Consider the following 27,849-nt stretch of genomic DNA (forward strand, 5'->3'; position numbering starts at 1 on the left):
CCTGGTAAATCTCCTCTGCTACTTTTCCAATGCTTCCACATCCTTTCTGTAATGGGACGACCAGAACTGTACACAATATTCCAAGTGTGGCCACACCAGCATTTTGTATAGTTGCAGGTTCCGGAACTCAATCCCTCTACCAATGAAACCAACACACCGTATGCCATCTTAACAGTACTATCCACCTGGGTGGCAACTTTCAGGGATCTATGCACATGGACTCCAAGATCCCTCTGCACATCCACACTACCAAGAATCTTTCCATTGACCAAGTACTCTGCCATCCTGTTATTCTTCCCAAAGTGCATCACCTCACATTTAGCTGCATTGAACTTTATTTGCCACTTCTCAGACCAATTCTGCAGTTTATCCAAGTCCCCCTGCAACTGTAACATTCTTCCAAACTGTCCACTACTCCACCGACTTTAGTGTCATCTGCAAATTTACTAATCCATCCACCTATGCCTGCATCTAAGTCATTTATAAAAATGACAAACAGCAGTGGTCCCAAAACAGAGCCTTGTGGCACACCACTAGTAACGGGACTCCAGGCTGAATATTTTCCATTAACCACCACTCGCTGCCTTCTTCCAGTAAGCCAGTTTCTAATCCAAACTGCTAAATCACCCTCAATTCCATGCCTCTGCATTTTCTCCATCAGCCTACCATGTGGAACCTTATCAAAGGCTTTACTGAATTCTATGTATACCAAGTCAACTGCCCTACCCTCATCTACATGCTTGGTCACCTTCTCAAAAAGCTCAATGAGGTTTGTGAGACATGGCCTGCCCTTGACAAAACCATGTTGACTACCTGAAGTCAAATTGTTACTTGTGAGATGATTATAAATCTTATCTCTCATAATCCTTTCCAAAACCTTTCCTACAACAGAAGTAAGGCTCACTAGTCTATAGTTACCTGGGTCATCTCTACTGTCCTTCTTGAACAAGGGCACAACATTTGCAATCCTCCAGTCCTCAGGTACTAAACCTGTAGACAATGACGACTCAAATATCAAAGCCAAAGGCTCTGCTATCTCCTCCCTAGCTTCCCAAAGAATCCTCAGATAAATCCCATCCGGCCCAGGGGACTTGTCTACTTTCACTCCTTCTAGAATTGATAACACCTGTGTGTAACTAACCTCGATCCTTTCTAGTCTAATATCTCGTACCTCATTCTTCTCCTCTACAATATCCTCCTTTTCCTGAGTGAACACTGATGAGAAATGTTCATTTAGCACCTCTCCAATCTCCACAGGGTCCACACTCAACTTCCCACTTCTGTCTTTGACTGGCCCTATTCCTACTCTAATCATCCTTTCATTTCTCACATACCTATAAAAAGCTTTAGGGTTCTCCTTTATTCTATTTGCTAAAGACTGCTTGTGTCCTCTCTTTGCTCTTCTTAACTCTCTCTTTAAATCCTTCCTCGCTGATCTGTAACTCTCCATCACCTCATCTGAACCATCTTGCCTCATCAACACATAAGCCTCCTTCTTCTTCTTAACAAGAGATGCAATTTCTGTCGTAAACCACGGTTCCCTTACCTTATCCCTTCCTCCCTGCCTGTCAGGGACATACCTATCAAGGACACGCAATATCTGTTCCTTAAAGTAGCTCTACATTTCAATTGTCTGCATCCCCTGCATTTTGCTATCCCATTCTATGCATCCTAATTCTTGCCTAATCGCATTATAGTTGCCCTTGCCCCATTGATAACTCTTGACCTGTGGCATGTACCTATCTCTTTCCATCGCTAAACTAAACGTAACTGAATTATGGTCACTCTCTCCAAAGTGCTCACCTCCAACTAAATCAAACACCTGGTCTGGTTCATTACCAAGCACCAGATCCAGTGTGGCCTCCCCCCTTGTCGGCCCTTTGAGATACTGTGTCAGGAAACCCTCCTGTACACATTGGACAAAAACTGATCCATCCGATGTACTAGAGCTTTTACATTTCGAATCAATGTTGGGGAAGTTAAAGTCCCCCATAATGACCACCCTGTTCCTTTCATTCCTACCCAGGATAATGTTGCTAATCGACTCTTCCACCTCCCTGGAACTCTGTAGAGGCCTATAAAAAAATCCAAGCAGTGTGACCTCTCCTCTCCTGTTTCTAACCTCAGCTCACACTACCTCAGTAGATGAGTCCTCATCGAAACTTCTCTCAGCCACCGTTATACTATCTTTAACTAACAAGGCCACGCCTCCCCCTCTTTTACCGCCTTGCCTGTTTTTAATGAAAGATCTAAACGCTGGAACCTGCAACATCCATTCCTCACCCTGCTCTATCCATGTCTCCGAAATGGCCACAACATCGAAGTCCCAGGTACCTATCCATGCTGCAAACTTACCTTCTTTATTTCAGATACTTCTGGCGTTGAAGTAGACACACTTCAAACCAATTCGCTGTCTGCCAGCACATTCCTGCGATCCTGAAATCCTGTCCCTGTCCTTCCAACTCTCATCCTCCTGTGCACTGCAGCTACACCTCCAGTTCTCATCCCCCTGCTGAGCTAGTTTAAACCCACCCAAACAGCACTAGCAAATTTCCCACCCAGGGTATTACTACCCCTCTTGCTCAAGTGAAGACCGTCCTGTTTGTACAAGTCCCACCTTCCCCAGAATAAGCCCCAATTATCCAAAAACCTAAAACCCTCCCTCTTGCACCATCCTTGCAGCCACAAGTTTAGCTGATATCTCTCCCTATTCCTTGCCTCGCTATCACATGGCATGGGTAACAATCCAGAGATAACAACTCTGTTTGTTCTAGCTCTCCGCTTCCACACTAGCTCCCTGAAATCCTGCCTTACATCCCTATCCCTCTTTCTACCTATGTCGTTGGTACCTACATGGACAACAACTTGAGGCTGGTCACCCTCTCCCTTCAGGACCCCAAAGATACGATCCGAGACATCATGGACCCTGGCACCTGGGAGGCAATACACCAACCGCGAGTCTCTTTCGTTCCCTACAAACCTTCTATCTGAGCCTCTAACTATTGAGTCCCCAATGACTAACACTCTCCTCCTTTCCCTCCTTCCCTTCTGTGCAACAGGGACAGGCTCTGTGCCAGAGATCTGGGCCCAATTGCTTGCCCCTGGTAAGTCATCCCCCTCAACAGTATCCAAAACGGTATAAAATGTTTTTCAAGGAATGACCACAGGGGATCCCACCACTGACTGTTCTTTCCCCTTTTGAACAGTCACCCAGTTTTCTTCTTGCCTAGGAGTAGCTACTCCCCTGTAACTCCTATCTATCACAGCCTCTGCCTCCCGAATGATCCGAAGTTCATCCAACTTCCACTCAAGTTCCCTAACACGGTGTTGGAGGAGCGAGAGTTGGGTGCACTTCCTGCAGATGTACTTGGATGGGACACTATTGGCGTCCCTGACCTCAAACATCATGCAGGAGGAACATTGCTCTCCCTGCACTGCCATCCCTGCTAGTCCCCTAGTCACAAAGTAAAAAAGAGACGCATATCTGATATGTCCCCGGTCTTCAAGATTAGAGATAGTGGTTGAGTGGGAGGCCCTACAAAGGTAAGGTCTCGGGTTGAGTAGACACTGACTTATATAGCAGGATGGAAATAAAAATAAGAAGTCCTTCCTTTCCCAGAAACCTCTGCTCTGACTTCAAAATTAAAGGCTCAAATCAGTGACTCACCGCTCCCAGCAGGCCCCTGGTGCAAGCTCCGGCCCTTCGAGCTGCTGCTGCCGCTGCCGCTGAAAAACAGAATCCTTCTCAGCTCTTAATGATGCAATACTACAATGCACGTTGGAACTCTGTACGTGAATGCATATGTACATTGCTTGAACATCCATGCCAATGATGTGCCCACAGAAGATTTGTTTTTCAGTTGCCCACATGATAAATCCAGGTCATTCCCTGGTCTCCTCAAGTGGAAGATGTTTGCTGAAGCCCTGCTTCTTTGAAGACATTGCTGAACATCCTCTGGGATCTTTAGGTCTAAAGGCCCCAGCTTGCTGAGAATTTCCTGCGTGGGTATAGGTGTGCTCTCTTCTGCCCCAACTGCTGTACCTCTTGCATAAGGTAATAATTTTCCAAGGGCTGATGTTGGATTTAAGCTTTAATCATGTGTAAATGGTGTAAGTATACACATTTGACTTTCCTTTCCTCTCTCATGGTTAATATGAACATAGTAACACACCAGTTAGAAACAGAGGTAAAGCTCTTGGCCTCTCCGACCTGTTCCACCATTCAGTAACATCATGGCTGATCTGATCACTCTAAATTCCTGTCTACCTCCACAATCTTTCAGTGTTTCCTGTACAATCTACCTACCCCTGCCTTCCCCAGCCTTTGAGGCAGAGAGTTCTAAAGACTTATAATCCTCTGGAGAAAAAAAAATTCTCCTCATCTCCATCTTAAATAGATGAATTCTGGATTCTTTCTCAGGACGAAAGATCCTTTCCACATGCACCCTGTCAAGATCTGCAAGAGCTTATGTTTCATTCAAGTTACTACTTACTCTTCTAAACCCCAGTTAATGCAATCCTAGTCTGTCCAATTTTCCATCATAAAATGACCCACCCATTACAGTTATTAGTCTATGAAACTTTCTCTGAATTATTGTTAGCACATTTATATCCTTCCTTAAATAAGGAGACCAATACTGTGCACGATAATCCAGATATGTTCTCACCAAGGCACTATATAACTGCTACACAACCTCGATCCTTCTGTATTCAAATCCCCTGGCAATTAACAATAACGTTCCATTCCCTTTCCTAATTACTAGCTGCACCTGTGTACTAACCTTTTGTGATTCAAGAACTGAGTGCCCAGATTTTGCAGTGTCTCAGAGCTCTGCCACCTCTCAATATTTAAATAATATGTTTTTTGACTTTTCCTGCCATAATGGAACATTTTGCTTTTCCCACATTACATTTGATTTGCTGGATCTTTGCCAACACTTTTAACTTATCCTTACCCCTTTGCATCCTCCTTATGCCCTCTTCACAACTTCCCTCCTACCTTTGTGCCAGCAGCATTTAGCAATTAAACCTTTGGTCCCTTCATCCAAGTAAATGTTGAGGCCCCAGCACTAATCTGTGTGGCATACCACCTCGTTACATCTTCGAGACCAGAAAATGAAGCTACACTATCTTCTAACCATGCCAATTTGTTACCCCCATCTTTTTCGCACTAATATTTCTTGCTAGTGTGCAGACCTTGAACTGAAACTGCTGGTGTCCAGAACTGAAAACCAAGGTCTTCGCATACTGATTGATGTACACAGACCTGAGCAACTCTGTGACCGCAAGGTTTAGAGGGAACATTGCCTCTTCCATGAGCTTTTCTTTCTTCAATCAGATATTCAATATTAATCTAAGTATTTTTAAGTACATTCTTTCACGTGTTCAATAACACATGACTTAAAGGTCCACTAGAAAACACTCTGCTCGAGAAAGGGCTCCGTTTATTTAAATTTTATTGATTAACTCATGGAATTTTTGTTTTCTTTAAGGTGAAGTGCAGACCCATTTGTTAAAGCATCCAATCACTTTTCAAGTACTATAATGCAGATCAGATACTATTTAATATTTTCGATGGACAGATATTAAAAACAATTTCTTGAGCTCCAGTTTAGGATTTGACAGTGAATATGTTCACTCAAAATAACAGAACCTTTGCTGGTCCACTAGGGGGAGCACTAGGGGTATTCAAAAGTGAGCAAAGTTTTGAAGTAGGAATGCTCCTCAGCACTAATATGAAATCATGGCATCAGTTCATGCTTATTAAGGTTAAATTATATTTATATAAAAACTTACAATGTTAAAATACCCCATTTGGAGTATGGTTCCCATTTATACTCTGTTTCAACAATGCCAGAGATTCTGAAAATTTGAAGTACCCTTAACTGAGGCATAAGCTGCTTCTGTGGCAGGTCCTAATCACAGGTATGTTCATCGAACAAACTGTCCATTTTTTTTATTGGGTTCTAATCCACAGTGCCACTTAGTTACTCATACCTAACATTACATGGTGCAGGCCCAGATACATTCGCATTTTTTACACTGATTTATTCAGTGACAGGGCTTTCCTGCTGCTATTCATCACCAGAATACAAAAAGAATTGTGTACATGTGTCAAACTATTTTACAATTTAATCTGACTCTACAATAGTATTGTAAAGTTATCTGAAAGGAGAAAATGATTTCACTGCCATGGCCAGTCAACAAATGGCCGAGAGGTGAAGGGGCCTGTCGTATGCTGTCACTGGAGCTGGCCATGCAGCATCCATCTGGTGTGCAGGTGGAGACAGTGCCATTTTAAATATCTGCCAATCCTGCTTTCATTCCAACCTGGAATACTGCCACTGGCACAGCAGCACTCAAGGGAAGGATTGGGGCCTCCATTTGTCAAGAGGTGCGAAGGAGGAGCGGAGGACTGCTGGGAAGGTGAGTAAAATGGTTCAAAAAGCTTACCTCAGGCGACGGGACCTCCATTTGTAGAGAGATGTGTGGGAGGAACGGAGGACTGCTGGGAAGGTGAGTAAAAAACAACATTTTTTGAACAGACCGGTGAGGAGAGAGGGCGGAGAGAAATTAGGTCTGCCGGGAAGTTTTTAGGTGGGTGAGAATGGACGGCTTTGAGGTATGTAGGGAAGAGGTGTTGGAAATTCTGGAAAGGGTGAAAATAGATAAGTTCCCTGGGCCTGATGGCATTTATCCTAGGATTCTCTGGGAAGCAAGGGAGGAGATTGCAGAGCCATTGGCCTTGATTTTTATGTCCTCGTTGTCTACAGGAATAGTGCCAGAAGACTGGAGGATAGCAAATGTGGTTCCCCTGTTCAAGAAGGGGAGTAGGGATAACCCTAGTAACTATAGGCTGGTGAGTCTCACTTCTGTTGTGGGCAAAGTCTTAGAGAGAATTGTAAGGGATAGGATTTATGAACATCTGGATAGGAATAATGTGATCAAGGATAATCAGCATGGTTTTGTGAAGGGCAGGTCGTGCCTCACAAACCTTATTGAATTCTTATTGAAGGTGACTAAGGAGGTGGACGAGGGGAAAGTGGTAGATGTGGTGTATATGGATTTTAGTAAGGCGTTTGATAAGGTTCCCCATGGTAAGCTACTGCAAAAAATATGGAGGTATGGCATTGAGGGTGAGTTGGAGGTTTGGATTAGGAATTGGCTGGCTGGAAGAAGAAAGAGGGTAGTAGTTGATGGTAAAGGTTCATCTTAGAGTGCAGTTACTAGCGGTGTTCCGCAAGGATCTGTTTTGGGACCAATGCTGTTTGTCATTTTTATAAATGACCTGGAGGAGGGGCTAGAAGGATGGGTGAGCAAGTTTGCGGATGATACGAAAGTCGGTGGAGTTGTTGACAGTGAGGAAGGATGTGTCAGGTTACAGCGGGATATAGATAAGCTGCAGAGCTGGGCAGAAAGGTGGCAAATGGAGTTCAATGTAGGTAAGTGTGAGGTGATTCACTTTGGTAAGAGTAACAAGAAGATGGGGTACTGGGCTAATGGTCGGATGGTAGTGTGGATGAGCAGAGGGATCTTGGTGTCCATGTACACAGATCTCTGAAAGTTGCCACGCAGGTAAATAGTGCGGTGAAGAAGGCATATGGCGTACTGGCTTTTATTGGTAGAGGAATTGAGTTCCGGAGTACTGAGGTCATGTTGCAGTTGTATAAGACTCTGGTGCGGCCACATCTGGAGTATTGTGTGCAGTTTTGGTCGCCATACTATAGGAAGGATGTGGAGGCACTGGAATGGGTGCAGAGGAGGTTTACCAGGATGTTGCCTGTTATGGTAGAAAGATCGTATGAGGAAAGGCTGAGGCACTTGGGGTTGTTTTCATTGGAGAAAAGAAGGTTTGGGGTGACTTGATAGAGGTGTACAAGATGATTAGGGGTTTAGATAGGGTTGACCATGAGAACCTTTTTCCACGTATGGAGTCAGCTATTACAAGGGGGCATAGCTTTAAATTAAGGGGGTGGTAGGTATAGAACAGATGTTAGGGGTAGATTCTTTATTCAGCGAGTCGTGAGTTCATGGAATGCCCTGCCAGTAGCAGTGGTGGACTCTCCCTCTTTATGGGCATTTAAACAGGCATATGGAGGATAGTGGGCTAGTGTAGGTTAGGTGGGCTTGGATCGGCGCAACATCGAGGGCCAAAGGGGCTGTACTGCGCTGTATTTTTCTATGTTCTATGTAGATCTAAACTGTAGGGCCTCCCTCCCACCCACCTCCTCTAACCTTACTAAGAGTCAGTAAACTCGCTAAGTTTTCAGGTTTTCTTATTTTTTTTTTTCTTTTCTTGTCTTACTTTGTTTAGTCCTGTGCAGGTTTTCAGACTAGTGGGGTATGGCTGATAGGGCAGTTGCATGTTCTCCTGCAGAATGTGGCAGGTGAGCGACACTACACATGCCTCTGCAAATCACATCTGCAGGACACAGGATAAGGCCAGCTGGGTTATAATCAGGGGGAGGAAATGGAACCAACCGATAGGACAGGGATTTCCTGTGGCCGTTCCCCTCAGCAATGAGTATACTGTTTTGGATACTGCTGGTGGGGATGGCCTACCATGAGAAAGCTATAGTTGTCAGGTCTCTGGCACTGAGCCTGGCACTGTGGCTCAGAAGGGAAGGGGGGAGAATAGAAAAGCACGAGTGGTAGGGGAGTCAATAGTTAGACAGATTCACAGGAGATTTTGTGATCAGGAACGGGACTCCCGGAAGGTATGTTACCTCCCCAGTGCCAGGATCCGGGAGGTCGCCGATCATATTTACAAGATTCTGAAGGGGGAGGATGAGCAGCCAGACATCATGGCACATATTGACACTAACGATATAGCCAGGAAAGGGACTGAGGATCTGAAAAGTGACTACAGAGAGTTAGGTTGGAAGCTGAAGAGCAGGACGAGTAGAGTAGTGATCTCAGGTTTGCTACCAGTGCCACAAGATAGTGAGGTGAAGAACAGTCAGCGAGTGCAGCTTAACATGTGACTGGTGCAGGAAGGAGGGCTTCAGATTCCTAGACCATTGGGATGTCTTCTGGGGAAGGTGGGACCTGTACATGAGGGATGGTTGCACCTGAACTGGAGGGGCACAAATGTCCTGAGTGGGAGACTTGCTGAAGTGGTTCAGGAGGGTTTAAACTAGTTTAGCAGGGGTGTGAGAAACAGGGCTACACATCTGAGAGGGGGGGTAGTTGTAGATGGGGCAGTGACAGGATGTATTGAATCCATTGGGATGGTTTCTCACATGATGAAACAAGGGGATTGGCTAAAGTGTGTCTGCTTTAACGCAAGGAGTGTCAGAAATAAGAGCATGGATCAATACTTGGGGCCATGATGTTGTAGCCATAATGGAGACGTAGGTTTCACAGAGGCAGGGATAGTTGCTAGATGTTCCAGGGTTTAGAACGTTTGAAAAGAACAGGGAGGGTGGAAAAAGAGGAGGGGTTGTAGCATTGCTAATCAGTGAGTGCATCACAGCTACAGAAATTAAGGTTGTTGAGGAAGGTTTGTCCACTGAGTCAGTATGGGTGGAAGTTAAGAACAGCAAGGGAGCAGCCACCTCATTGGGGGTTTTCTACAGACCCCCTAATAGCAGTAAAGAGATTGAAGAACTGATAGCCCGGCAGATTTTGGAAAAATGTAGATGTAGCAGGGTTGTTGTTATGGGTGACTTCAACTTTCCCAATATTGACTAGAACTTCCTTAGTGCAGATGGTTTGGATGGAGCCATTTTTGTCAGGTGTGTTCAGGAGGGTTTCCTTGCTCAGTATGTAGACAGACCAACGAGGGAGAGGCCATTTTGGATTTGGTGCTTGGCAATGAGCCAGGTGTCAGATCTCACGGTGGGAGAACACTTTGGTGACAGTGATCACAACTGCCTCACATTTACCATAGCCTTGAAGAGGGAAAGGAGCAGTTACCAAGGGAAGATATTTAATTGGGGAAAAGAAAATTATGACGGTATCAGACAGGAGTTGGGAAATACAGACTGGGAGCAGACATGTGGAGACTGTTTAAGGAGCAGTTGTTGCAAGTAATGCACGAATTTGTTCCTCTGAGACAGGTAGGAAGGGGTAAGATGGAGGAGCCTTGGATGACGAGAACAGAGGAGCTCCTCCTCAAAAGGAAGAAGGCAGCTTAAGTAAGGTGGAGGAAGCAAGGATCTAGTGCAGCTTTAGAGGATTACAGGCTTGCTAGAAAGGAACTCAGAAATGGACTGAGGAGAGCCAGGTGGGTGCATGAGAAAGGCTTGGCAGGAAGGATTAGGGGGAACTCAAAAGCATCTTACTCATACGTGACGAATAAGCGAATGATCAGGAGAAGGTAGGGTTGGTCAGGGATAGCGTAGGGAACTTGTGCATGGAGTCTGAGCAGATTGGTGAAGCATTAAATGAGTTTTTTGCTTTGGTTTTCACGAAGGAAAGGAATCTTGTTGTGAATGAGAACTTTGAGGAGCTGGGATATTGGCTTGAACAGATCAAGATTGATGAAGTTAATGTGCTGGAAATTTTGGCAAACATTAAGATTGATAAGTGCCCAGGGCCAGATCAGATTTATCCTAGGCTGCTCCAGGAAGCGAGAAAGGAGGTTGCTAAGTCATTGGCGAAGATCTTTGCTTCCTCACTCTCCACAAGAGTCGTACCGGAGGATTGGAAGGAGGCGAATATTGTTCCTCTTTTCAAGAAAGGTAATAGGGAAATCCCTGGCAATTACAGGTCAGTCAGTCTTATGTCTGTGGTCAGCAAGGTTTTGGCAAGATTCTGAGGGATAGGATTTATGAATATTTGGAAAAGCATAGCATGATTAAAGGCAGTCAGCATGGCTTTGTGAGGTGCAGGTCATGCCTAACTAATCTTATTGAGTTCTTTGTGGAGGTGACAAGACAGGTCGATGAAGGTCGAGCAGTGAATGTGGTGTATATGTACTTCAGCAAGGCATTTGATAAGGTTCCCCATGGTAGGTTCATTCATAAAGTCGGGAGGTATGGGATACAGGGAGATTTGGCTGTCTGGATTCAGAATTGGTTGGCTGACAGAAGGCAGACAGAATTGGTTGGCTGACAGAAGGCAGACAGTGGTTGTAGATCGAAAGTATTCTGCCTGGAGGTCAGTGTTGAGTGGTGTCCTGCAGGGGTATGTTCTTGGGCCTCTACTCTTTGTAGTTTTCATAAATGACTTGGATGAGGAGGTTGAGGGGGTGGGTTAGTAAATTTGCAGATGACACAAAGGTTGGAGATGTCATTGATAGTATGGAGGGCTATTGTGGCTGCAGTGTGATATAGACAGGATGCAGAGCTGAGCTGAGAAATGGCAGATGGAGTTCAACCGGAATAAATGCTAAGTGATGCATTTTGGAAGGTTGAATTTGAATGCTGAATATAGGAGTGTGGAGAATCTTGATGTTGAAGTACATAGATTCTTCAAAGTTGCCATCCAGGTGGATAGGATTGTTAAGAAAGCATATGGTGTTTTGGCTTTCATTAACAGGGAGATCAAGTTAAGAGCTGCGAGATTTTGCTGCAGCTCTACAAATCCCTGGTGAGATCACACTTAGAGTATTGTGTCCAGTCCTGGTCGCTCTATTAGAGGAAAAATACAGAGGCTTCAGAGAGGATGCAAAGATGGTTTAATAGAATGCTGCCTGGACTGGAGGGCTTGCCTTATGAAGAGAGGTTGACTAAGCTCAGACTTTTCTCTCTGGAGAGGAGGAAGAAAGGTGACCTGATCGAGGTATACAAGATAATGAGAGGCAAGAATAGAGACAATAGCCAGAGACTTTTCCCCAGGGCAGGCTTGACTGGCAAGATATTAAGAGAAAGATATGGAGGAAACATCAGAGGTAGATTCTTTATGCAGAGAGTTGTGAATGCATGGAAAGTGTTGCGAGTAGTGGTTGTGGAAGCAGAGTCATTAGGGACATTTAAGCGACTTCCGGCACAACACCATGTGCTGAAGGGCCTGTTCTGTACTGTACTTTTCTACGTTCTATGTTCTATGGAACTTGCTCCACAGCAGGCTACTGCAAACCAAGGGCTACCACCAGTGAATGGAAGAGCCAGAAGACTGACCATGGTGGACTAGAAAGGGAGTGTTTCTGCTCAGCTAATCAGTGAAGGAGACAGCTGGAAAGACCCTCAAGGTATGCCCAAGGTAAAGCATCAGGTGCCATCATGCTTAAGTGTTGTCTTACAGTTGGTTGTCCTCCAGTTTGTGCAGGAATGGTAAGCTTAACCTTCTCAAACGGCAGCACGAAGAGATTCTTTTCATGACTGAGGTAATATAATGAACAAGTAGTACGTAATGAGTTGCAGCTAAGCCTTCAGCACGATTCACAGGTTGGTGATGACCTTCCTCTCACACAAACATAGGAATTAGCTGCAGGAGGAGGTCATTTGGCTTCTCTGTTGTTGCTCCATTCTTTCATAATATCATGCCTGATGTGATTGTGGCCTCAATCTGAATTCCTGCTTATTTCTAATAACCTTTTTGCTCCCTTGTTAAGCAAGAATGCATCTACTTCTGTCTTTAAGACAGTCAATGATGGTGGCTCAGTGGTTAACACTGCTGCCTCACAATGACAGGGAGTCAAGTTCTATTCTACCTTTGGGAGACTGTCTGTGTAGTGTTTGCACATTCTCCTGATGTCTGTGTGGCTTTCCTCCCTCAGTCCAAATATGTACAGGCTAGATGGATGAGCCATGGTAAATGTGGGATTATAAGGATAGGATGGGAGTGTGCATCTGAGTGGGATGTTCTTTAGAGTTGGTGCAGACTTGATGAATGGCCTCTTTCTGCACTGTAGAGATTCTAAGAGATCCAATGACCAGGACCCTTTGAGAGAAAAAGAAATTCCTTCTCATCTCTTAAATGGGAGATCCTTATTTTTAAACTGTAGCCCTTTTTTCTTTGTTCTTTCATGGGAAGTGGGCATCAGTGACAAGGCTGCATTTATCTTTCATCCTTAATTGCCTTTGAACAGGGTAGTTTGCTCGCCCACATTAGAGGGCAATTAAGAGTCAATCACATTGCTATGAGTTTGGAGTCATATGTGGACCACACGAGGCATATTTCCTTCCCTAAAGGACATTAGCCTGGGCATCTGGATCACCAGTTGAAAAGTGTGGTGCTATTGGCAAAAAAAAGGCGTGGTGCTGGAAAAGCACAGCAGGTCAGGCAGTATCCGAGGAGCAGGAGAATCGACGTCTTGGGCATAAGCCCTTCATCAGGAATGTGGAGGGGCAAGGGGGCTGAAAGATAAATAGGGAGGTGGGTCTAGGGGAGGGACAGCTGGCAAAGTGACAGGTGGATGCAGATGGAGGGGTAATTGTGATGTGTTGGTGGGCAGAGTGGAGTGGATAGGTGGGAAGGAAGATGGACAGGTAGCACAGGTCAAGATGGCGATACCGGGTTGGATCTTCCATGTGGTTGAAGGGTCCCAAGGTAGAAGATGAGGCGTCTGCATCCAGTTGTCGAGTGGTCTCCTTTACTTTGGGGAGACAGGACACCAACTTGCGGAATGTTTCAGGGTACATCTCTGGGACACACGCACCAACCAACCCCACCGCCCTGTGGCCGAACACCAACTCCCCCCTCACATTCCACCAAGGACATGCAAGTCCTTGTTCACCTCCACTGCCAAATCAAAGCTATTTGACAATGCTGCCTGACCTGCTGTGCTTTTCCAGTGCCACACTTTTCAACTCTGACTCTCCAACATCTATAGTCCTTACTTTCTCTGGGTCACTACTCCAGTTCCTCCCTTAAACTGTTGTAGTTTTGCTTGACACAGTTGCAGGTATTTGAGGGAAATCTGGAATACTCTGGGCTGTAGTTGAACCCTTCTTAGCATGGCATCAGCCCACTTTTCTGCAGCTTGTCCAGCAAGTGACTGCTCCTCATGATGTTCCTGCTGCAATGGTTCTCCCCTTCTCCGTGCTGGTCATGGAGTCAGAGAAGCCCTTCGGTCCAGTGAATCTGTCCCGGTTAAAAACACTACCTAACTATTCTATTCCCATTTTCCAGCAGTTGGCCCATAGCCTTTATGGAGAATGTGAGGACTTCAGGTGCTGGAGATCAGAGTTGAAGCGTGTGGTGCTGGAAAAGCACAGCTGGTCAGGCAGCATCCAAGGAGCAAGAGAGTCGATGTTTTGAGTATAAGCTCTTCATCAGGAGTGAGGGGGTGGCCCATGGGGGCTGAGAGATAAATGGGAGGGGGGTGGGGCTGGGAGGAAGTTAGCTGGGAATGCGATAGGTAAATGAAAGTGGGTGTGAGGCTGATAGGTTGGAGAGGAGAGTGGAGTGGATAGGTGGGAAGGAAGATGGCAGAGGGCAGTGCCAAGTTGGAAGGTTGGATCTGGAATAAGGTGGAGGGAAGGGAAATGAAGATACTGGTGAAATCCAGATTGATCCAGTGTGGTTGGAGGGATGTTCTCTGAAACGTTCTGCAAGTTGGCATCCTGTCTTCCCAATGTAAAAGAGATCACATCAAGAGCAACGAGCATAGTAGATGGTATGTGTGGGGGGCTTGAACCTAAGAACGGAGTTGCAGCAGGAATGGTCTCTATGGAACGCAGAGAGGCGTGGGCAAGGAAATATATCTCTGCTGGTGGTTCTATTTATAGATGGCGGAAGTAGTGGAGGAAGATGCGATGTATCCGGAGGTTGGTGGGTGGAAGATGAGGACCAGAAGTGGGTTGTCCTTGTTGCAATTGGAGGAGTGGGGTTCAAGGGTGGAGTTGCGGGAAGTGGAGGAGATGTGCTGGAGGGCATCGTGGGAGGGGAAATTGTGGTCTTTGAAGAAGGAGAACATCTGGGAGTAGGTGCAGTGCAGATGGAGGAATTGGGAATAAGGAATAGCATTTTAACAGGAGGCAGGGTGGGAGGAGGTGTAGTCCAGGTAGCTGTGGGAGTTGATGGGTTCGAAGTAGATGTCCGTGTTGAGTCGGTCACTGGAAATTGAGATGGAGAGGTCCAGAAAGGGGAGGGAGGTGTCCGAGATGGTCCAGGTGAACTTAAGGTCAGGGTGGAATGTGTTTGTGAAGTTAATGAACTGTTCAACCTCCTCTTGGGATCATGAGGTGGCACCAACTCAGTCATCAATAAAGCGGAGGAAAAGGTGGGGAATGGTGCCGGTGTAGCTGCAGAAGATGGACTGTTCCATGTACTCAATGAAGAAGTATGCATAGCTGGGCCTCGTGCGGGTGCCCATGGCTACCCTTTTGGTCTGGGGGAAATGGGAGGATTATAAGGAGAAACTGTTGAGAGTGAGGACCAGTTCAGTCAAACGACTGAATGTGTCAGTGGAAGGGTATTGGTGGGGTTGGCGGGAGAGGAAGAAACGGAGAGCTTGGAGGCCTTCGTCATGACAGATAGAGGTGTATAGGGACTAAATGTCGATGGTGAAGATGAGGCATTGGGGGCCTGGGAAATGGAAGTCATAGAGGAACTGGAAGGTGTGGGTTATATCCCGAACATGTGTGGGGAGTTCCTGGACCAAGGGGTCAGGATGGTGTCAAGGTATGCAGTGATAAGTTTGGTGGGGCAAGAGCAGGCTGAGATGATGAATCAACTGGGGCAGTCAGGTTTGTGAATTTTGCATAGGAGGTAGAACCAGGTGGTGCAGGGTACCCGGACTATGTGGGACCTCCCGCGTGGTCGACGATGTCCTCCAGCGCTTCTCCTCCACCCTGCACCTCCGCCCTTGAACCCTACCCTTCCAACTGCAACAAGGACAGAACCTTCCTGGTCCTCACCTTCCAGGAGAAAGTGAGGTCTGCAGATGCTGGAGATCAGAGCTGGAAATGTGTTGCTGGAAAAGTGCAGCAGGTCAGGCAGCATCCAGGGAACAGGAGAATCGACGTTTCGGGCATAAGCCCTTCTTCACCTTCCACCCCGCCAACTTTGGGGCGGCACGGTGGCTCAGTGGTTAGCACTGCTGCCTCACAGCCTCAGGGTCCCAGATTCAATTCCAGCTTTGGGCGACTGTGTGGAGTTTGCACATTTTCCCCGTGTCTGCGTGGGTTTCCTCTAGGTGCTCCAGTTTCCTCCCACAGTCCAAAGGTGTGCAAGTCAGGTGGATTGGCCATGCTAAGTTGCCCATAGTGTTAGGTGCATTAGTCAGAGGGAAATGGGACTGGGTGGGTTACTCTTTGGAGGGTCGGTGTAGACTGGTTGGGCCAAAGGGCCTGTTTCCACACTGTAGGAAATCTAATTTAAACTTCTGGATACAGTGCATCATCCTCCACCATTTCCGCCATCTACAAACAGATCCCATCACCAGTGATATATTTCCATCCCCATCCCTATCTGAATTCCAGACAGACCATTCCCTTCCTGACCCCTCATCAGGTCCACGCACCCCTACCAATGCACCCTCCACTCCTAGCACCTTTCCCTGTCACAAGAAGTGCAAAACCTGTACCCTCACCTCCCTCCTCACCTCCGTCCAATGCCCTAAAAGACCTTTCCACATATGACAATGATTTACCTGCACTTTCACACACGTAATCTACTGTGTCCGATGTCTCGATGTGGTCTCCTCTACATTGGGGAAACAGGATGCCAACTTGCGGAACGTTTCAGAGAACAGCTTTGCTACACAAGCACTAAACAACCCCAAAGCCCTGTGGCCGAACACTTTAACTCCCCCAGCCAAACCACCAAGGACAGGCAAGTCCTGGGCTTTCTTCGCCGCCAAACTCTAGCCACCTGATGCCTGGAGGAAGAACATCTCATCTTCTGCCTTGGGACCCTCCAACCACATGGGATCAATGTGGATTTCACCAGTTTCCTCATTTCCTCTCCTCCCCCACCTTATCCCAGATCCATCCTTCCAACTCGGCACTGCCCTCTTACCTGTCCATCTTCCTTCCCACCCATCTGCTCCACCCTCCTCTCCGATCTAACACCTTCACTCCCACCCTTTACCTTGTCGCATTCCCAGCCATCTTCTGCCCAGCGCCACCCCCCACCCTTTTATCTCTTAGCCCCCTTGTCTCTCCTGGTTATGCTGCTCAGTTAGGTCCCCCCTTTAGTCTCTTCTGCTCCAAGGAAAATATCCTCCCCCATTCTATCCAATCTCTTTTCATACTTAAAACTCATCTATGCAGGCCACATCCTGGTAAATCTGTTCTGTACCCTTGCCTGTGCAATCACATCCCTCCTACAATTGCAGAACTGTCCACAATACTCTAACTGTGGTCTAACCAATTTTTTATACTGTTCCAGCATAACCTCCCTGCTATTAAATTTTTCACCTTGGCTAATAAAGCCATGTATCTCACATACCTTCTTCACCACTTCATCTACCTGTCCTACCACCTTAAGGGACTGGTGGACATACACACCAAGAACTCTGATCTTTGCTGCTTCCCAGGGTCCCACCATTCATCATGTATTCTTCTGTCTTGGTTCTCCTACCTAAGTGCACTATCTCACTTTATCTGGATTGAATTCCATTTGACACTGATCGGCCCATCTACCCTCCTAAAATCTAGGGCTATCCTCTCACTATTTGCCATCCTACCAACATGCATATCATCTGTGATCACTGATCATCCCTTCTACATTCAAGTCTATTTATATATGCCACAAAATGCAAGGACCCAATGATTGATCCCTGGGGAACCCCATAGGACACAGGCATCGTAAAAACATCCTTTGACCATCACTGTCTGCTTCCTGCCACGCAGCCAATTCTGGACCCAATTAGAAATATTTCCTTCGATCCTGTAGGCTGTTAACTTTGCTACCAGTCTTCTATGTGGGACTTTATCAAAAGCCTACAGAAATCCAAGTAGACCATGCTGAATGCATTGCTTTCATTTACAATCAAGTTGGTCAGACACGAAGTCCCCTTCACAAAACCATGCTGATCCTGGAAGACCAGTGCACACCCCATTGCTGTCGGTCTCTTCCATTCTTGTGTGCTGCCCTTGGAGTCAAACACCAGTGGGAGTGTACATTACCACTCCCCTTTGATTTAGCAACAATGATTTCCATGTGCCTTGCTGGGAGGTCATGACTACTAACTGCTTCTTCAATCTACTCATTCTAATAGTGCCTAACCTCCACTCTCTTACAGGTCTCCCTGTTCACTTTGCAAATGGTCCCTTCTTGCTCTCTTTCACAATATGAAGGGCAACAAAAGCCAGTTCTAATATGGCTGACTTTCAATTGTGAACCTGAGACCCCAGTCAGTGCTGCAAGCTTTAAGCAGTGTATCATTGTCATACTTCTATATTCTATGTGTAATTTCATGTAATAATGCTGGAATCATTTTGATTATATGATCCATATATTACAATTTATACAACATATATGATTTTTTAAAACCAAAGGATTTAACAACAAAAATTAATCATGAAAAAGGTACTAAAAGCTGAACTGTAAAACTGGAAACCGAAAGCATAGGCTAAAAACAAATCTGAGCCTTGCCCGTAGAGATTGGCACTGCCAATTCCAAATGGGGTAAAAGTAGGACTTATGCTGATTCCATTCTAAATGCATAGAAAATCACTTCAGGTTCAATTTAAATGTGATAACTGGGTCTCTTAACAGTGTCTTCTTTGAATGCACTCATGGGTAGAAGGCCATTGCTGGAAAGGCCAGCATTTGTTGGAGTTGGAGTTGCTAACTCTGGCTCAATATCATCTTGCAGAAGGTGGCGTATGACCTCTTATCATCACCTAGCTCCTTCCATTGGTCACCTAACATGTCAAACATATATCCTGGCATCCCACCAATGATTTCTAGCTATAAGAGCGAAATTATCGTATCTCATCAGCCCCTCAACAACCTGAACATGGCAAGTCAGTTGGAAAAATTAGATTCTCCGTTTCAAGGAAAAAAAAGACCAATTCTGCAATTAGGTTCTGAACCGCCGCGAGAGACCTATTTGCATGTATTGTCATATCATCATTACCTAAACATGCCTGAGGGATATGTAGTTTCAAACCTCCTATACACCGGAGTAGAGGTGACAGTGCCAGCATGAAAGTCAGAGCTGGTAACTGGGATCTCCCATTCACTGCCTGCTCCTCCTGGCTTCCATGCCGCATTCACAGCAATCACTAATGACTCAGGACACACATCATAAATATTCCCCTCTCCACTAGTTATCTTTTCAAAAATAAATCAATCAATCAATCACATTCGTCAGTCATGATGTATATTTCACATATCCATGCTGGGAGAAAGAGAGAACTGCAGATGCTGGAGAGTCAGAGTCAAAAAGTGTGGTGCTGAAAAAAGGCACAGCAGGTAAGGCAACATCTGAGAAGCAGGAGAGTCAACGTTTCGGGCAGAAGCCCTTCATCAGGCATGTGGAGGGGGAAGAGGGCTAAGAGATAAATAGGGCATGGGGTGGGGCCAGGGGACCGTAGGTGGGATGGTGATAGGTGGATACAGGTGGGAGGTGTTTGTGATAGATTGGTGGGGAGGGTGGAGTGAATGGCTGTGAAGGAAGATGGACAGGTAGGTCAGGTCAAGATGGCAGTGCCAAGTTGAAGGGTTGGATCTGGGATGAGTTTATGTTGGGGAGATTTGGAAACCGGTGAAGTCAATGTTCACTTGAGTTGAGGGGGTTGGTTTTTGAGGAGAGACTGAGTAGACTGGGATTATATTCATTGGAATTTAGAAGAATGAGGGGGGACCTTATAGAAACATATAAAGTTATGAAGGGAATAGATGAGATAGAAGTAGAGAGGATGTTTCCACTGGTGGGTGAAACTAGCACAAGAGGACATAGCCTCAAAATTAGGGGGAGCAGATTTAGGACTGAATTGAGAAGGAACTTGTTCACCAGAGGGTTGTGAATCCATGGAATTGCCTGCCAGTAAGTAATTAGATTAGATTACTTTTTTTAAAATTAGATTACTTACAGTGTGGAAACAGGCCCTTCGGCCCAACAAGTCCACACCAACCCACCGAAACGCAACCCACCCAGACCCATTCCCCTACACCTGACACTACAGGCAATTTAGCACGTTCAATTCACCTAACCTGCACATTTTTGGATTGTGGAAAGAAATGGAGCACCTGGAGGAAACTCACACAGACACGGGGAGAATGTGCAATCTCCACACAGAGAGTCGCCTGAGGCGGGAATTGAACCCGGGTCTCTGGCGCTGTGAGGCAGCAGTGCTAACCACTGTGCCACCGTGCCACCCACAAAGTGGTTGAGCTTCTTCAGTAAATGTTTTTAAAATTGAGATAAGTGGATAGGGGGAATTTTTTCAACAGTAAAGTTTTTTAGCGTTATGGTAAGAGGTCAGGTGAGTGGAGCTGAGGCCACAAAAAGATCAGCCATGATATTATTGAATGGCGGAGCAGGCTTGAAGGGCCAGATGGCCTACTCCTGCTCCTAGTTCTTAATTAATGTTGATGCCGTGTCGTTGTAGGGTCCTGAGGTGGAAGATGAGGTGTTCTTCTTCCATTTGGGCAGGTGGCTTTGATTTGGTGGTGGAGGAGGCCATGGATTTGCATGTCCTTGGGAGGTGTGAGGGGGAGTTGAAGTGGTTGGCGGGTTATTTGGTGCGTGGAGACCAGAAATAATCCCTTGGTGCTCAGTCTCCCCAGGGCATCAATGTGGACTTCAACAGTTTCCTCATTTCCCCTACCTCCACCTCACCCCAGTTCCAAACTTCTGGCTCAGCACTGTCCCTATGACTTGTCCTACCTGCCTATCTTCTTTTCCACCTATCCACTCCACCCTCCTCCCTGATCTATCACCTTCTTCCCCCCCCCCCCCCCAATTCACCTATTGTACTCTATGCTACTTTCTCCCCACCCTCACCGTCCTCTCATTTATCTCTTCACCCTTCAGGCACTCTGCCTGTATTCCTGAAAGGCTTTTGCAGGAAACGTCAATTTTACTGCTCCTTGGATGCTGCCTGAACTGCTGTGCTCTTCCAGCACCACTAATCCAGAATCTGGTTTCCAGCATCTGCAGTCATTGTTTTTACCCGATGTAGAGGAGACCACATCGAGAGCAATGGATGCAGTAAATGAGGTGGGAGGATGTGCAGGAAAATCTCTGCTGGATTTGAAATGATTCTATCAGGCCTTGGACACCATCCCCCACCTTTTCCGACACTATATCAATGACTATATCGGCGCCACCTTGTGCTCCCATGAGGAAGTTGAATGGTTCATTAACTTCACCAACACCTTCAACCCTGACCTCAAGTTCACATGGGCCATCTCCGACACCTCCCTCCCCTTCCTGGACCTCTCTCTCTGTGTCTGGTGACTGACTCAACACGGACATCTATTTCAAACCAATTGATTCCCACAGCTACCTTGACTACACCTCTTCCCATGCCGCCTTCTGTAAAAACGCGATCCCTTACTGCCAATTCCTCTGCCTCTGTCGTATCTGCTCCCAGGAGGAGCAATTCCACTCCAGGCCATCCTAGAAGTCCTACTATTTCAAGAATCACAATTTCCCCTCCCATGTGATCAACAATGTGCTCCAACGCATCTCCTCTACTTCCCGCATCTCCGTCCTCGAACCTCAATCTCCCCCCAATCACAACAAGGATACAACCTCCCTGGTCCTCACATTCCACCCCACGAATTTCCAGTGCTTTATGCTCTGCCATTTTCGTCACTTACAGTCAGACCCCACTGTCAAAAATATATTTCCCTCCCCACTCCTATCTGTGTTCCGCAGAGACCATTCCCTTCGCGACTCCCTCCTTAGGTCCATGTTACTCACCAACCCACCCCATACACCCAGTACCATGCCCTGCCACCACTCGAGGTGCAAGACCTGTGCCCACACCTCCCCCCTTGTCCTGTCCTACCTGTACATCTTCCTTCCCACCCATTCGCTCCACCTTCCCCTTCGATCTATCCCAATCACCTCCTACCTGCGTCAACTCATCGGCATCCCACCTACCTTCTCCCCAGCTACACCCTCACGCCACTATTTATTGCTCAGCTCCCTTCCCCCTCCACATTTCTGATGAAGGGCTTATGCCCAAAACGTCAATTCTCCTGCTCTGTGGATGCTGCCTGACTTGATGTGCTTTTTCCAGGGCCACACTCCTTGACATATCCATGCTGGCCTTTTCTGATCAGCTGAAAAGATTCAAGGTGTCCAGTCACTCTAGCATTAATTACAGACGTAGTATTTTTCTGACAACAGATGTATCGCTAATTGGTCAAAAAGAAACATATGGGGACAGCACAACAGAGGAAGAATGTTGCTTGTTCCAAGATATGAACTTAACATGCCACAGAATGTCAAGTAAGTTAATGTAGATTCCTCTAACATATTGTCTACTGCACATGGGGTGCTGATTACTAAGCTGCTGCTTGAGAAAGATTGAATGGGTGATGGTGCAGGTTAAAGGAGGTTTTCATCTTCCAACTCTTCTGCAGAAAGGCCTGGCATATGTGATAGACCTTAAAATGGGAAGAAGGACAAGGATCAGCAAGCAATACAAAAGTTATACAATAACAAATGAGTGGCAATGCAAAGCCAGGCGACCAGGCCAGCTGTAAATGTGATTACATCACATGAGAAGAGCAAACAAGAAAAGCAAAGAGAGGTACTTTGTCGCTGCTGTAACTAACCATATAAAAACAAAACTGCAGATACTGGAAATATGCAATGAAAATAAAAATTGCTATCAATACTCAACCATATCTGTGAAGAGAGAAAATAATAGTAAAGGACAGAATCTTGCTGTGGCTTCGGGTCAAACCTACAGGCTGAAGTGCTGGTGAGAAATCCCCACTGTCTTGTTTTGGGAAGGTCTGCTGAATCACAAGGCAATCCGGCAGTAGGTAAGTCTCTGGTGGATCAACTCTTGGAATCGAGCTCCTGAGGCAGAAGTCCTGACTCCTGACATAACGATGGCTAATCTGAGGTCAGCAACTGTTGTGCTGAGCAGTGCTATTGGGGAGATAGTTACTGCTATTAGAAGTACAGGCAGCAGAGTCCCAGGATTGCACTTCAACTAAGGACACTGCTAAGTAACATGGTGGGTGGGGGAGATTTGCAGGTACAGAGTTGAAGCAGTAAGGGCAATGAGCTGGTGGAAGCTTGGGGAGAAGATACCTAGTCACTTTATAAAGTACTGAGTAGCCAGAAAGATCAACTGCTCTGTGTGCTGCATAGTGACAAGTCTGGTTAATCCCAGCAGCAGTAGCATGGGACCTGCAGAAAGCCACGACGCAAAAGATCTGTGCATGAAACTAGAAAGCGAGAACACAGGAACAGCAGGTAATCAGGGAGGCTAATGGAATGTTAGCTCTTATTTAAAAGTGATTGGAATGTACAAGTAGGGATGTCTTACTGAAACTGTACAAGGTACTGGTGAGACCGCATCGAGAGTACTGTGAGCAGCTTTGGTTGCCTTATTTAACAAAATACTTATTTCATTGGCGGCAGTTTAAAGGAGAGTCACTAGGATGACCCCCAGTAATGAAGGATTGTCTTATGAGCAAAGGCCAAACAGATTGTGACTCTATACCTTGGATTTTAGAGGAATGAGAATGATCTCACTGAAACATATATGATTTTTAAGGTGCTTGGCAGGATAAATACTGAGTGAATGTTTCTCCTCTAGGGAGAGTCTAGGACCAGAGATTAATAGTATAAAGGGGCACCAATTTAAATCAAGATGAGGAAGACTTTTTTTTCTCAAAGAAGAGTAGAGCTCATTACCACAGAGAGCTGTGCAGTAAACAAGCAAGAGGTTGGAGGAACACAGCAAGCCAGGCAGCATCATTTGCTGATTACTTCCAGTCTTCTGCTTGTCTACTTTGTATTCCATCATCTGAATTTTTTTGTATCTAACAGAGAGCTGTGAAGGCAGAGTTCTTGAGTAAATATAAGGCTAAGATAGGTAGATTTTTGATCAGTAGGGGAACCAAGGGTTATGGGGAAAGGGCAGGAAAATCGATGTGAGGAGTATTGAATGGTGGAGTAGTCTCAAGGGGCCAAATGGCCTCCTCCTGTTCTTAATTAGAGAAGAGGAGCTTTTATTTGTCATTCCAACCATATACAACTGATACAGTAAAACTGAAATAGAGTTCCTCCAGGACTGAGGGTGCTGTATGGACAGCACAAGTTACATAATCATACACAGCATAAAGTGCATAAGAAGTGCAAAAAACAGTGTAATGGAAGAATGATAAATAATAGATATTCTTCTTTCAGCAATTTGAAGCCATGTAAAAAATTTCAGGTGGGAAAGAGTCCGATCATACTGCGTTAAGGAGCTTGATGGCTTGGGGGAAAAAAATCTGTTGCACAGTCTGGCCATGAGAGACTGAATGATCCGGTATCTTCTGCCAGATAACAGGAGGGAAAAGAGTTTGAGTGAGGGGTGTGTGGGGTCTTCCACAACACTATTAGCCGTTCGGATGCAGCGTGTGATGTAAATGTCTGTAATGGAGGGAAGAGAGACCCTGATGATCTTCTCAGCTGTTCTCATTGTCCGTTGTTGGGTCTTACAATCTGAGACGGTGCAATTCCCGAACCAGGCAGTGACGCAGCAGCTCAGGGTATAGGGTATACTGAATGATCTCTCTGTGAAATGTGGTGAGGATGGGGGGGGGGGGGGGGGGGCGGGGGGTAGGAGGTGGGCTTTCCTCAGCCTGCACAGAAAATAGAGACTCTGCTGGCCTGTCTTGGCCATGGAGCTGGTGTTGAGGGTCCAGGTGAGATTCTTCGCCAGGTGTACACAAAGTGGTCATAAATTTGCCAGTTAAGGGTTTTGATTGATGGTGGGGCAGAAAGTTCACCACAGGTTTTCCCACACAGCATTTAATCCCAGAAAATCACCAGATTCAAATACAACACTTTCCCACTTAATGAAATGTCCTTCCTGCCTCCAAATTCACCACCTGTGAGGGCAGAAATTAAAAATTTTAGATCACTGAAGTTTCAACAGAACTCAAAAATGTTAGAAATACTTTTTTTGAACAAATGCATAGTCAAGAAATGGGGTGAGGAGAAGAAAGCACAAAAAAAGGTCAGTGATAGATTGGAAGACAGGGCGAGAAGAAGTAATGCAAGAGACATTTGTACCAAACCCAAAAGGAGAGGTAATGGCCTAATGGTATTATCACTGGACTGTTAACTCAGATAATGTTCTGTGGAATCTTGGTTTGAATCCCACCATGCCAGATGGTGGAATTTGAATTCAATTTTTAAAAAAAATCAGGAATTAAGAGTCTAATGATGACCGTGAAACCACTGGGAAAAATCCATCTGATTCACTAATATCCTTTAGGGAAGGAAATTACTTGTCTACTTTGGATCCTTACCTGGTCTGGCCTACATGTGACTTGAGACCCACAGCAATGAGACTGACTTTCAATTGCTCTCTGGCCAACTAGGGTTGAGCAATAAATGTTGCCTAATCAGCGATGCCCCCATCCTGTAAATGGATAAAGGGGAAAAAAAGGTAAGTTGTCAAGGAAAGGATGTGTCTAGAGGAACCACAACTGACAGCATTGATATGATCTAAAATTGTCAAGTCTGGAATTTAGAGGGAGATGGAGCAGTGTTAATGTGACTGAACTGGTAATCCAGGAGGATTGCTGATGCTCTGGTAACATGAGTTTAAATCCCACCACACCAGTTGATCGAAATTCGATGAAAAAAATCAGGAATGTAAAGGCAGACTCAACAATGATGACCTGAAACTATCATTGATTGCTGTAAAAGCCATACAGTAGGGAAACAAAATCTGTTGCCTTACCTTGTCTTCCTGGATGTGACCCCAGATCCACAGCAAAGTGGTTGATTCTTAACATCTCTCTGAAGTGGTCTAGCAAGCCACTTAGTTCAAGGGATTTTAGGGATGGGTAACAAATGATGACTTTGCCAGCGATGCTCTTATCCATGAAGGAATAGTTTTAATACGTGATTAACTGAATAAAGCCCTGCTGCTTGACCTTCAGCTATGCATTATTGGAACAGTATAGGAAGCATGATATAATGGAGACAAAGGGTCAGGGAGAATGGAATAGAGTCTTTACAGAAGGCAGGCTGGGGAGCAGTCCAATCCCAGTAATTGTTTGAGTCAGTGCAATTATAATAGATTGTGAGGGACAGTATGTTGTGAGATATGGAGATGGAAAAGATAAGGAAGGGGAGGATTATGTGCTTTTGCCTGGCCCAATAATACCCAAAGCATCTTCCTCCATGCAAGTGAGGACTTAATTGCAGGCTGTGTCTGCACTACTTTTTGTTCCTTTCTAGCTATTGTGAGACATTTTCCTTACAGGAAGAGTGGGAGTAAATTTGTGTTCTTTGTTAAGTGCTGTGTGGATGTGCGAGCCTGTTTCCTATTGTGTGCCTGATGAGAGGGAGGAGCTGGCCAGTGCAAGCAGGATGGGGAAGTGGTAATGTGCAAGGAAGTGGCTCCACTTTGAACTGTAAAAGCAGTTAGCAGAGGGGAGAAATGCTTCCAGTTATTACAAGGTAAAAGCAGCATGCTGTTTGGGAATGTTGCGAAGGTAGCTACAACAGCTGAGTTTGATTTGACTAAGAAAACAGGGTTGGTGTAGTGTGCCCTAGTGATTGGAGGAAAGGAGGGAATTATTAATGTTTGACATAGAGATAATGAAATAGGAGAGCATCACTCCCAACTTTCCTATCGGATTATGACTATTGAACTTTTCATGACATGCAAGCTTGTACTGCATTGATATTTTGGACCACTTCCTTCTAGGCCTGCTGCAGTGTGTTTCTGGTAGCGTCCTGATATTGCAGGTGACGGAACCTTTCTCAGGGGCTTCCTGTGTTCCACTAAACCTTTAATCGCTACATCACTGAACTACTGTGTTCTACCGTGAGACATCTTTCAGCTTATATTGTGAAACGCTGCAACATAATTTGAACAGATGTAAAGGGCTTTGCATTAAGAGGTATAAGTGTACTTGAAGCAATCATCATGCCCTTTGGAAATACATCCTGCAAATCGATGAGCTATGAATCAGGGCAGAAAATGGACAGATTGCTGGAATGTGATATTCAAAATGAGATCCTAAAGTCAAAATTGTTCAGCCGTCTAACTAATTACTCCAGGTCGGTGGCCCAATTCTCCTGCCTGATTTGTACCAGCAACTTGTGAATACATGAAACTGATTAAGTCGTATTATGTCTCCATATATCATTTCAGAGAATTCATGGTCTTTTAACACATTTTAAGTGCCTGAATTCTGCTTTATCTTAAAAACCAAATGCATCTCTTAATGCATTTGAACTGATGGGACATTCTTATCCTGGGGCAAAAAGACTGTTGCTGCAAAACCAGCTTGACATTTCAAAACATGTCTAAACAGTTTTAGCATAACTTGATTTGCCTTGACAGTACAAACTGACCTTCCTGTTTCTCTGTATTACCCAACTTTGAGAAATGTCAATGGAGTAAATATTACAACAGATATTTTGTCAGTGGAGGACGAACCTTCTTTAGGAAGTAACATCTGAAATATTTCAAACCTACAAACCTTCTGGAAGTCTACCTTTCACCTTTTTTTTTACAAAATTAGGTTATGGGGAACAAATAAGAAAAGATATGGGCTAAATGAGCTGCCAGAGGAAGTGGTGGATGCTGGTACAAATACAACATTTAAAAGGCATCTGGATGGGTATGAATAGGAAGGGTTTAGAGGGATATATGCCAGGTGCTAGCAAATGGGACTAGATTAGGTTAGGATAGGCACGGATGGGTTGGACCGAAGGGTCTGTTTCCATGCTGTACATCTCTATGACTCTATAAATGCTATTGTAGACATTTGATTCAGAAAGCACATAAGGCATTTTTCTTAAATCAGAGGAAAATGAGAAAATCCTTGTACCAATTTGTTAAAAAGATTTTCAAC

The 27,849-nt window shown here is 45.4% G+C and overlaps 1 pseudogene; it reads right to left on the reverse strand.

Moving 5' to 3' along the window:
* Positions 1-2,517: 2,517 nt before the first annotated feature.
* On the reverse strand, positions 2,518-3,441 carry LOC148147644 (uncharacterized; annotated as a pseudogene).
* Between the last annotated feature and the right edge of the window lie 24,408 nt (positions 3,442-27,849).

This window comes from Chiloscyllium plagiosum, unplaced genomic scaffold, assembly GCF_037043375.1.
Source record: "Chiloscyllium plagiosum isolate Xiang-an unplaced genomic scaffold, Cpla_swu_hap1 HiC_scaffold_15, whole genome shotgun sequence".
Lineage (NCBI taxonomy): Eukaryota > Metazoa > Chordata > Chondrichthyes > Orectolobiformes > Hemiscylliidae > Chiloscyllium > Chiloscyllium plagiosum.